Raw genomic sequence first — 12,492 nt, 5'->3', positions numbered from 1 at the left:
TCATCTAAGTAAGCACCCATGCACCTCTTGCAATAGTGGTGTATCGTCAGCAAAACAGAAGGAAACCTGATCCAAAGTGACAGACCATTAGATTGTGAACTTCTTTCTATAACGTTACTTTGGCTTATCCAGTCTACATTACTTACATCCATGGCAGCAACTAGAACTGGAACAAGAGCAGCTCCTGAGCATAGGGGAAAGCACCTTAACTCAGACTTACCTTAAAAAAATGATTATAACAAAAGCAGAGTGTTTGGAATAGAAACCACATTTGAACCTACATACTCTATTGAGAAATGGCAAGCCTACCACATGTATCACAACCCAACATTATACAGACTGGAAGAATTAATAGAATGTTTAATTATTGTTTCATATACCTGAAAGGTTTCCATGCAGCAATGTACTATTACTGTTGTAAAATTATAGTTGATGCAACATCTTAGCTAACGTGTGCTTTCTTATGCTATATAAATATAAGGCATTTTATGTCATACAGTGTTCCATATTCCTAGTGAGTTACATAACATGTTATGAACATCTACTGCCAGGCATTTAGGCCTCTGTGGAATATTGCAGCGGAGGCTAAAATCTCCCTGGATATAAAACAAAATCAATAGTTTGCACGCACTCGCTTCCACTTTGCATCTTTATTGTTATTTTCCAAATAAAATAACAAAGAGCTACATGCATAGTTTTCCATTCTAAATGTAGTGCTGTTTCAGAACTGTATTTTGCTAATTAATTATTGCATAATTTGTACCTGTTTATAAAGATAAAGGGATCAAAAACAGAGGGACTAGAACTAGTACAATACCTAGTGGGGGGTTTCCTATGACCAATATCATTTTTAGTGCCAGTAATAAACCTGGTGTATATATACTGCTTGTAGTTTAATATTAATGGCAGCAGTGAAATCAACTGCCTTAGTGAGAGGTGGGAAGTAACCATGAACAAATCTAAATAAATTTAAATATGTTATATGATTTATTGGCATTTGTAAACTACAACTTCAAAATCGGTAACGCTGTTTTAATCAAACAAAAATAAATCAATAAATCATCTCCCAGTACTTCAATGCTTGGAAATAATAATAATAAAAAAAAAAAAAACTTGCGTGGGAGAGGCGATGCTCCAGTCTAGATTTGTTTAAATAACCAGTAAGTGGCTTGTCTTCAAATATAATGTATACAATGTTTTGCGCATAAATTAACAATACAGCCAGTTTAAGAATTCTAGAATGCATACACACATACCGCTGTGTTAGAATGTACGTATACTCTTACCTTCAAACATGAGTTCATACAATGCAAGTATAATACAAGGATAAGAAAGGAAAGGTTAGAAAAAATGACTGCGTGGATATTGCTGTTTTGCGCACATGGTGTATGAATGAAGTCCTTCCTTATTTGTCCTTGCATGTTATGATCTTAAATGCTTTACTGCCTGCTATTTTATCAAAATTTACAAATTAAACACAAATATTATGTAGCAGATTATAAATGCGTTTTAGTCATAGTATTTAATTGATGTCGGTAATGTTATTTGTGTGAGACTGACGTTTATAATACGGACATTATTGTCCATAACAGGCCGAAGCTTGACAATACATATGATAAATCGGGATTGTTAGTCTAAAAGACGAAGTGTCTGGTATTAATTGTATAGGAACAGATACATAACTATATAATACTGTATTATAGACATTTGCCAGAAGCGTTGGGAGCATTTATCATAATATTTAAATAACGGGCGTGAAAATAGTTGTTAATTATGTAAGTAAAACTTGTATATGTGTAAACATATAAAACAAATATATTTTAAGCCCCAAATGACAATTAGCTCGTGGAAATATGAAATGCTTTCATTTAAATCGGGCGATGTTTCCTGGTTTTACCCATGATTCCGTGGCTCGTGGTGTTAAAATAACCTGGAGCTGACGCCTTAGCTGCATTGTTATTGCGAGGAGGTGAAGCTGGGCTCCACACAAACAGAAAAACAAGCGTTCTGGGACTCGGCATACTGTAGAATTTCGTTATTTTACGGATGGTGAACTACTCTGTTGAGCTGCTATTAAATAGTCACTACTTTGGAAGACAGAAAGGATACCGTTTTATTACGCTTGCTTGAAGCTGAACATGATAAATATACAAGAAAGGTAGGCACAGTGTTTCTGTTTGCGACAGTGTTCGTTTGCTTTCCTGCTGAGCGCTGAATCGTGTTATGTGCTTTGCAGAACACACAGTACACGCAGTAGTGTGTTGGTTTTTGTTGAATTTGTTTCTATAATTATAATAATTGCTTAACTGTACACATATATGCCTATCGACATTATAAACTATTTTGTGAACGTCTTGCAAAAGAACTTTAGTTAAATCCTATGTTGTATTTATTTTGCATTTCATGCCAATTATCCGGGAATAAGAAATACATGAAGCCAGTAATTGGTACACATCTTTTCTGTGCAGAAATTACAACTGTATGCTCTGTCGTATCTGGATGTAGACTCGTTTCCACAATAATCCTCACGTTTAACTTTACACGCCCACTTTAAAGAAACTTTTGGAACGCCGTTTTAATTGACCTCGAATTAGAAACCGAAAGTATTTTGTATGTTAATAATTAACGATTAGACTTTTATCTGTGGGTTTAATTTTAATTTCTTCATGCACTCGAATTATTGAGTCTAGTGCGTTTTCTTTTGTTGCAGAATGTATTTACTCCTCAGTTAAGACACTATTGCTATGCCCCGCAGGACCAACAACAATCGCTTGTATTGCAGAATTTATAAAGGCCAAAAACTGTTATAACAGTATTTATTGTAATAATTAAAAACAAACAAACAAACAAATAAAATACAATCCCTCTTTTGCTTTTGAGGAGGTGGGTAGTTATAAATATCTTGGGACCTGGCAGGATCCATTCCTGAAGTTTATATCTGCATATTTTATCTGTCTCAAAGAAAAGCTAAAAAAAAAAAAAAAAAAAAAAAAAAAAAAACGAGGTGTTCTTTTTCGACAGCGAAAAGACTTTACACTTCAAAGTTTTAATTTTAATCGGATTTGTAACAATGAATGTATCCAGATCAGGACTGCTCCTCACGCAGTCATTCTTGCGTCACTCAACACTTAAACGCGGCCGTATGTGTGTGTTTTAAGGGTGAAGATCTGACTGATATTTGATAGAGGTTGAGTACGCGCTGTCCGGTATCACCTGTCTTTGCCTGGCTAGGTTTTCCAGAGTAAACATGTACTTGAGGGACACAGCAAGCTTGCTAATTTGAAGGTCTCATTACGACCTCCTGAAACAGTCAGAATAACACAGTGCCTATTTATTTCTGTTAGGCCATTACAGAGAACGAGTATGTCAACTACGCTGATGCATGTAGTGAAAACTGCCGGTAAGGAATTTAAACATGGTCTAAAAGGCCTGCATTCTGATACAGGAGAACGCACAGAAGGTGATATATAGTACACGTATGGAAAGTAAATATAGTTCAGGGTGTAACTGAAACAGAATAAATGTACTGTTAGTAAAACAAAACTCAAGTGTGACAGCACTTTCAACATGCAGTTTGAATGCGGGACACTGGTTAGCAGCCTTTTAATAAGGGTGATGTTAAAACACTGAATCTGTCTGACAGTACTATGAATTCCGCAGAGAGACAGGGAAAGTTATTTGGGAGGGGAGACCCATCTTTAGCAAGATGGTGACATCTACATAAAGCAACACCAGTGAGAAAACAATTCAGGGGAACTGCCCTTATTTAAAGAGGACCACAATATTCATGACTTTTTACAGAGCTGTAATGATTACAGAAAATAGGTGTCACCGTACAGACTTCCACCTGGAGGAAACTATAGTAGGTAGAAGATACACTAAGTGTAATAACAACATGATTGTGTAGTTCAAAAGCTAATACAGTGACTCACTTTCTGTACAGTGACAGACGATGCACAGAATCATTGTTTTAAATGGGTACTGTTCTAACAGATTCCTTTTTGAAGTATTTACAATGCCACTTTGTACTGTACTGGGCTCTGTTCAGATCATGCAGAGTGAATTCAGAGAGTGCTGTGGGCATGTGCTGACCCTTATTTGAAAGGTGGTTATGTAACCGGTTCATTTGGCTCGCTTTAAACAATATGAAGTAGGAGTGAAGTTGCCTGAGAACAGGTTGGTAATTAGCATAGGAAAAATACTACAGCCAATCACATAGCCCATGTCTCAGTGCACCACAGTGCAGATTAACACATGCAGACAAAGGCTTCAACCAATTACTTTCATGTGATTCAAACATTACAGGGGAAATAGTACTCTGGAGCTAGGACAAGATGTTGCATCCGAGTGTTTTTACACAATGCATATTTAAATCTGCTCTCAAAAAGAAGTTTGAATAATACAGCTTTGGAAGAAACATCTATGAGTAATGGATTACCAGCATTTACAGTATTGGGAATACCCATAGGTTACAAAAATAAATAAATCGAGCATTGCCATTGAAAACCATTGGGTCTAAGTGTAAAATCGACAGAATAAAGATCCCTTAAACAGAACTCCCAAGTCTAAGTAAAAGTTAGACTGGGTGTGGAATTAAATATATTCTGACTTTGCTGCATGATTTGTTTTTACCAAGACAAAACTACTAGTCCTTCTTTGGATTGTGGTTCAGTTTCCGAAGTGGTTTTCCATTGAAATAACAGATGCATTTGGCATTAAGCCTGCACAGCTTGAGACAGGTGTTCTCACAAAGACGGCTGCAGTGGGTGACGTCAGACCAGAACCAGGAACCAACAAATAAACAACAGAGAGGTGGAGTTTGGTGAAGCTGAGCGCTTGGGTTGTGCTCAGTATTTAATAAATGAACAAGTAGAAAATAAAAGGTTGTAAAGACAAACAAAACACAGGACATGGCACTTTAGCCAAATAAATATACAAACAAAAATGTATTAACGCTAAACAGACAAACAAACGATTCGACAAACAGACAAACACGGTGAGTTAAATTAAGATTTACATTTTTACTTACCCGTTCTCCACTCACGAACACACAACCCAGAGTGAGTGAAAACATGCTGCTTTTATGCAGCTGTACCAAGGCTCGATTGCTAATCAGTTATTCGATTGGAGTCTCAGTGCAACTGCACGTGAATTAATAAGTGCAATTCCCTATGCTCACATATTACTACATTTTACCTGCACGTGAAGTGCTGTGCAATCCTCGTGCCTAAATACAAATATACATTTTAAACCACTTGTGTTACACAGACCCATTTATATCCCATGTACCAATGACTATACACCAACATTAACACAATACACGTAACATACAACACAAATAAATAGCCCAGGGGCAGGGCACTTTGCCACAGGTGTGTATAAAGCAAGTGCAAAGGCAAGTTCTCTGCAAGGAACGTATTTGTGGAGCTGGCCACTTTTATTGAGAATAGCCATATTTTGCCCATACAGCTCAGTGTTTGGGTGAGACAGTGGTCCCTGATTTCCAGTTGAAATTACAGTCTGGGATACATGTATTCCCACCAGTCAGGTTGAGTAGCTTTCAAAATCATGCCAAACTCAATTTCTGAGCTCTACCAATAAAAAATCTATTATTCAAAGAATAATACAAATCTCTTTGCCAAACAGCTTTATTTTTCAAATTGGGAGCTGAAGCCTAACCTTCAAGCTTGCACATGCAATAAATAGTAAAGAATAAAAAGCTATGGTCAGCACCTGTGATTTTTGCGCTGTACAAGACAGACATTTTTAAATGTGAAATAATTTGATACTGATGCCAACAGTGTGACTTGAAAACTTTATGAATAAAGTCATGAGCATGTAGAACAGTGGGGACCTCCTTGGAAACTAGGCTGTTATGACTATACTGTAAACTAGCTACAAATTATAAGAGTGCACGAAATTTCACAAAAGCCAAAGGCCTGAGGGTGTTTTTACTAAAGATAATTTTTCCACAATCTAGTTATCTTGTTAAATACTGGAACACAACAAAATACACAGTTTTGATTGAGGAACTGGACATTTTTTACATGTATAATAAACACACTTCTCATCATACCCAAGCCTTCAGAGGTAGCTGGGCAGTAAAATTCTAGAGAAGAAGCCCTCTGCTCCTGCTAGCCCCCTGGCGTGTTTGAGTTTGCATAGCCCATTAGAACCTGCTCAGCTAGATGGAGGTTTGTAACAAGCTCTTCAACTCACTGTTAACTTCAATTAACTTGATCTTAGCAACAAATGTTTACGGTGCAAGTCATGATTCACTGCATCTACTGGACACAGAAGCTATTTCAAAATATACATTTTTGATGTATCTTCAAATAGATTCCCAATTCGCACAACATTGTTGGAGCATTGTAAAAACTGAAGGGTACATGTAGGGTGATATGCGAAGGAAAAAGGCTTTTGACAGAGACACTGTGACACACCCTTTTGGGATTGTTCAATAATATCAACATTTATATAGAATTGAAAACCAGGCAAAACTCTAATGTGGCACAAATTATAAATCGCCCTGTATGCTTTGTTCAAAATCTATTTTTATTCTACCACTAAAATGTCTTCTATTATTCTGAAGAAATAATGAACACGGCGGAGGGTTCAGTGTATACTGCTAAACTGGCTTTCCGATGTCAGCAGTTTATTATGGAAACAGTTGCTAAGGGGGCAGTGCATTACCTCCATCTAAAAGGATGTGAATAGCATGTACTGTAATGCACACCATTTACCAACACATTCTAGAGTTCAGTGCAAATGCTGCTCTTGTACTGTCAACCACAAAATAAATACATCTACAAATTATACAGAAAGCGCTGCAGACATTTCCTGCCTCGTCTCCTGTGCTCTTAATATCTGCCCCACAGTTACTGTGCCGTGCATGTGATATGTGAGTTTGGGTCTGTGGAGCAGGTGGTCCTCAGGCTGACTCTAAACACAAGACTGTTTGTTCCAGGGGTGAGAATTGATTCTGCTTGGGAACTGGGTGCCAGAAGAAGATCAGTTGGGTGAGAGCTTGGCAGCTGGGTGTACAGTGTAAGGGTGCAGTTCTGTTGGGTGCTACAGCCTAGTTCAGTGTTGTAGAGGGATGTGCCGCTGTTCTCTCAGTAACTAAATACATACCATTGCAAAGTTCATTACCTTAGCAAGCTAAGCAGTCTAGCAAAAAAAAAAAAAAAAAAAAAAAAAGTTGCAAATTGCATTTCTAACACAGCTATTGCATGAATGTTTAATACCATGCTGTAAAATCAGAGTTTTTTTTTTTTTTTTTTTTTTTTTTTTTTTAAAGCTGACATCGTGTGACTGAACGAGGACCAGATATGCAGTGAATTATGCTTTCTATATGAAATTGGTATGAACGTGGCACAAAATGTATCTAAAATTAACGGAATGGCAAAGATTAGACAAGACGATTGTTATTGTTACTTAGTGAAAAGTATGCTCTCCAGAATGGCCCGTATTCTGTATGAAACACCAGTAAATCAATGTGCAATCTGATAACATCGCCCCTCAAGGGGAAATGATTTTGGGGTTTTCACAAGTTCATCCAGGGGGTGCTGTCTGCAGGATCACCTTTCTGTAACCTAACCCAACCCATGTGTGATCTTGGCTACAAGTTATTTAAAGACCTGTTTACAGATTGCATAGGAGCATGTGATTATCTGTGATGTAATCTGAACCCTCTGTCTTGGCTCCAGATTTCTTAAAGCTGTAGTACCAAACTAGGAGGTGTACAAAAATCTGAAATAATTTAATTTCAGATGCAATGTTTTCTGAATAGTGGGCTCAACTTTGTGTTCTCTCTCCATATTTTGAGTTTCAAGCTCAACTGAATGGTTGAAGTACTGTGTTGAACTTGCCCTGTGTAATATCTTGGTTGTTGAGTCAGACGCAGATGGGAAAACCTTGATAGAACAGAAAAAAAACAATAAGTTGACAGGCTGGTATGTTTTCAAGCCCACTTGTTTTGTCAGATCCTTGTGGCTTTGCGTGTCATAGTTTCTAGCAGTGACATCACTTCTATGACTAAAGCAGCCTGCGCATCAGCCCACTGCACTCAACAACCATGGGGGTCTGGTCAAGCGGAGGGCTGAGGTGTATGATGGGGACCCATAAAGTTTCTGGATCTCCAGTGTAGGTTAAATGCTGAGTAAATGCAGATAATATCGTGTTGGTGGAGTGGTGCTGTGATTTGATCTCTCTCTCTCTCGCTCTCTCTCTCGCTCTCTCTCTGCAGTAGTAGTTCTTTGTTGACCCCCCAGCTGCAGTGCACCAGGAACCAGGCTCCCGGGCCTCTGTGGTGCTCCTGATGCCCCTCACCCACTAGTGAAGATCCCGAGTGGGCGAGGGACTGGCAGGGATCACTCTCTCACTGTGCTCCTTCACAAGGTAATGGACCCTATACTAGACCTGTAGACAAGTGCAGTGAACTTCACTGCAAAACATTGGTATTTATTCCTCCCGTCACAAGAATTTAAGGAGAGTTTGTTTTTTAAGGAGTGTTTTTATTAACATTCTCTAAGGTTAAATAGTTCTTTAAATACTGACACTAAATTTCTAACCTTCTCTAAAACAGTTTAAAAAATGAAAAACTCAATTTTATTAATCAAACTGTCCTCAGGACGAGAAGCTCACAGTTACACAAGATCTCCCCCTGAACGAGAAGCCGCACATAATCCGCTTTCAGTACAAGTTGACGGAGCAGCGCTTTTCCTCCTGGGACACTGTGCTCTCCAATGACAGCCTGTTTATAGAGATTCCAGAAGGGGGGCTCCCAGAGGGCAGCAAGGAGGGGTGAGTCCTGTTAGTGAAACAAGAAGGAGCTTCAAAAGTTATTTACACTGACTTGTTGCATTTCTATCATCAGTTTTCCTCTGTAGTTGCTTGTACCTGGCTCTGAACTTGCTTTGAGCTTGCATGTAGATCCTAACTGTCTGGTATTAAACAGACTCCCTAATTTCATTTAAGTTATGGGACAATTGGATATTTCAGTTCTGCTTGAGAAAGAGTAGGTGGTAGCAGAATGGCATGGTCACATTGGCACGTGAATTGAATGCAATGAGGAAGTCTGTTCAGTATTGGAGAAACAGAACTCAGAACCACTTGGAATGACTGCAAACAGAATCAAGAAAAGCAACTGTAAACATATCAAGCTACTCTTTTAAAACTACCCACTTATGTTTCTGCATACTTGGAACAGGAGTGCCTGGAACCTGGTTTATTTGGCTTCAAATCCTGAAACTTGGATAACATCTCTTTATGGTGCCACACCTGAATCATGTGACAGCTGAGCCCCACCACTTTGTGATTCTGCAATGCTGCTGTCTTGTCACCTATACATATTCCAGCCTTTCAGGAACCATATACAAATTGCTTTATTTGTGAATAAGAGTGAAATAAACCCCTTGTAAACAAACCCATTGGTGATGATGGTTTTCTAGTGACAGTAGCAGCACAGCTAATGGAGGATTTGTAGAGCAGCTGTCATTTTGCATATTAATTAAAAATACATGATTTATGTAATCCAGTATGCTTGAACTCTGATTGTGGCTTTCAATTTGACAGGTTGACAGTGTTGCTGGAGTTTGCTGAAGAGAATCTGAAAGTGAATTATGTCTTTGTTTGCTTTTACAAAGCCAGGGAGGATCGCAGTAAGCCTTATTTTATTATCTGTTGAAATATTTGACCATTTCCCGATTACCAATTTGAATAACAGAGAAAGTGATGCTTTAAATGTCAAAGGGATTACAAGATTATACCAGATGTAGTGAAGAAAAGGAAAAATGTCCTGTAAATAACTGTTCTAAAAACATTTTCAGTTTGATGGCTGACTGTCTTGTGTCTCACAGTGTCACTCTCCAGGACCTTCCACTATCTGGGCTTTGAGATTGTGAAACCAGGCCATCCCGCAGTCCCCCCTAGGGCTGACCTCCTTTTCATGGTGTACCCGCTGGATCACAGCAACTCCGATGAAGAATGAACACATCCTACAAAACATCTTTAACGCTGTGTAGAAACTGCATTTAAAGAATGCACAGTTAATGGCAAATCTTGGGTTCGGAACAGAAAAAAACTCAAAAGCATCTGAAGCTGACATGAAGAGATGCGCACCTCACTCTCTAACGTGGGTCTGTGTTGAAGGACCTCTATCTCATAGGCAGGCAATTCTGAATAATGCAGTGATCAGGGGGTTCAGTGTAATAATTACTGCCAGGGTCTGAATAAAGACGTGAACTGGAAGGGCTGTCTATCCCAGCTTAATGCCATAGGAGTTGGATTCTTAACCAGAAAAAGGGAGAAGGGGAGGGGGCACTTTTGATAACAGTACCGTACAGTTGACTTTGAGGTGTGATCACTGCAATGTCAGCTACCTGCATCTTCCCTAGAAACAGACAAAAAAAAAAAACTATGCTCTTTTCCCCAAAAAATCCTTAAAACAAATGTTCCCTTACCAAAAACTAAAACTACATGTTTGCATTACTGCAACTTGGAAGTGTATAAGTAGAATTATTGGGATCCTGACCTGACAAAAGAAAGGTCAGCCAGCTACTAGGAACTGGATGAGGACGGAGGAGCCACATAGCCTCTTCTCATTCGTCGTGTTCTAAATTAGGCAGTGCATTTTCATACCCAGTGCTATTAGCAAACTGCATCTTTAAACAATACATTGATATAAACAAATTGCCACTACTGTTACTACTACTGCAAATAAATCTAATGATTTCTGAATTTTGGACAATCTCATGCAGTGAATGTGTAAAACCTGTACTTGGAAGTACTAGTTATTAACTTGGTACTGCAACATCTTTGTGATAGAAACAAGTACCTTTTTGTAAAGGGTGGCTTGTGTAATGGACCCATCACCCACACTCATTCCCAGTCAAGACTAGGCTGTTTGTACAGTTCTAATGCAGTGATATATTGTAATCAAGGGGGATGTTTTTAGTGTGTTTACTGCTCAATTCCAATGAAGTGATCAGGACTTTATAATGTATTCACGGTCATAGCCTTATTCAAATGAACTAACCGCTGTACTTTTTCTGTTTAATAATAAAGTCAGTGGCACTCCCAAAACTTAATGTATTTTGTATACTATAGTTTCATAGGACCTGAGGTTTGCCTTTAATTGATGATTCTAGTACAATACCTTTTCTAGTCTAATTTACAATGGTGTCTGAGGTACAGTATCTTGTAGTAGAGTAATAAACTGCAAGCTTGAGGCTGGGGATCAATGATACAATGAAGGAAGCTACTAAACCAAAAGGGCATTTTTTCTACTTTCTGTTTTCTTTATAACATGCAATTGATATTCTGACATTGCCATTACTGATAACAAATGACAAAGCTAGAGTGGTTTTTGTATCCAAGCCATGTATTTTCTCACATTCACCGCTGAAGAGTCGATAGCGGCAGGTATGCCACGAAAGTTAGTCCCCATAAACCTGTACACACTTCAGTGAAGGTTGTATAGGGAGCCTACAAATTCCTACCATCTGAATGTATTTTAGCCACAAAGGTCATGCATTTTATGTCATAGACTTCACAGGATTCATTTTGCGTGCTCACAAGCTCATTTAGTTTCTATGTACTCAGATGTGCCCATCTGCAGTATATATCATAACTGATGGAAGAAAACAAAACTCCAATATCACTACATTCCCCAGCACTCTTTCCTTAACTCAGACGAGCATAAATAAGAAGCATGTAACTATCGATTTAGTTTATTTATGTCTGGATGTAGGCTACTAGATGAGGCTTGGTTTGCACGCGTGTGGGCTTGCTTTAGATCATCTGTTTCTTCAGCTTTCATTAAACAGTGACAGATAAGCTTTTAAGAATAGTTTATCTTCAACGACCCAGAGTGTTATTTTTCTGTTTTGGATTTATTATTATAGTTGTTATTTTTAATTCAAGGTTTACAGATTTACACTATGTGCTCTTTATGTATGTTAGAATTTCAAAACTATAATTACAAATAAAGTTTATTAAGTTTTACTTCTAACATTTTCTGTGTATACATCTTATTTTTTGTTGTTGCAAGTGTATATATAAACAATTAAGCTTTGTCACTAGCAATGTTTCAAGAAAATGTTATTTTGAGTGTTTTCAATTAATTTGTACAAAACTTGCAATACATAACATCATGGAAATGAGCAAAGGTACTAATATCCAACACAGCAAACACCATACAGGATGCTAGGGCACCTACCAGGCAACCATGTTACTGTTTGTCCTACCACCCCACTTTTCAATGTACATTAAGCTGTCTCCTCTTCATGTTCAACTGGTTGACTTCTTACACATCATACAAATGAATTGTACTGTGTGATACATATCACATTGTGCACTTAACCAGTGAAGGTGGGGGAAAACATCCAATTGATACAGTACTGTGGCTGTCCTCAATTATTAATAAGAATAATTTGCTTAATTAGACATTTTTACCTGTTTTCAGCTCCAGTTCAAGTTACTTGTCAAATG

General features: G+C 38.0%; 1 pseudogene; it reads left to right on the top strand.

Annotated features, from left to right (window-relative positions):
• Positions 1 to 2,077: 2,077 nt before the first annotated feature.
• LOC121294523 lies at positions 2,078 to 12,013 on the top strand (annotated as a pseudogene).
• Positions 12,014 to 12,492: the final 479 nt, after the last annotated feature.

Source organism: Polyodon spathula, chromosome 19, assembly GCF_017654505.1.
Source record: "Polyodon spathula isolate WHYD16114869_AA chromosome 19, ASM1765450v1, whole genome shotgun sequence".
Taxonomy (NCBI): domain Eukaryota; kingdom Metazoa; phylum Chordata; class Actinopteri; order Acipenseriformes; family Polyodontidae; genus Polyodon; species Polyodon spathula.
Note: the sequence above shows the minus strand (reverse complement) of the source record. Positions and strands in the feature narration are given on the sequence as shown.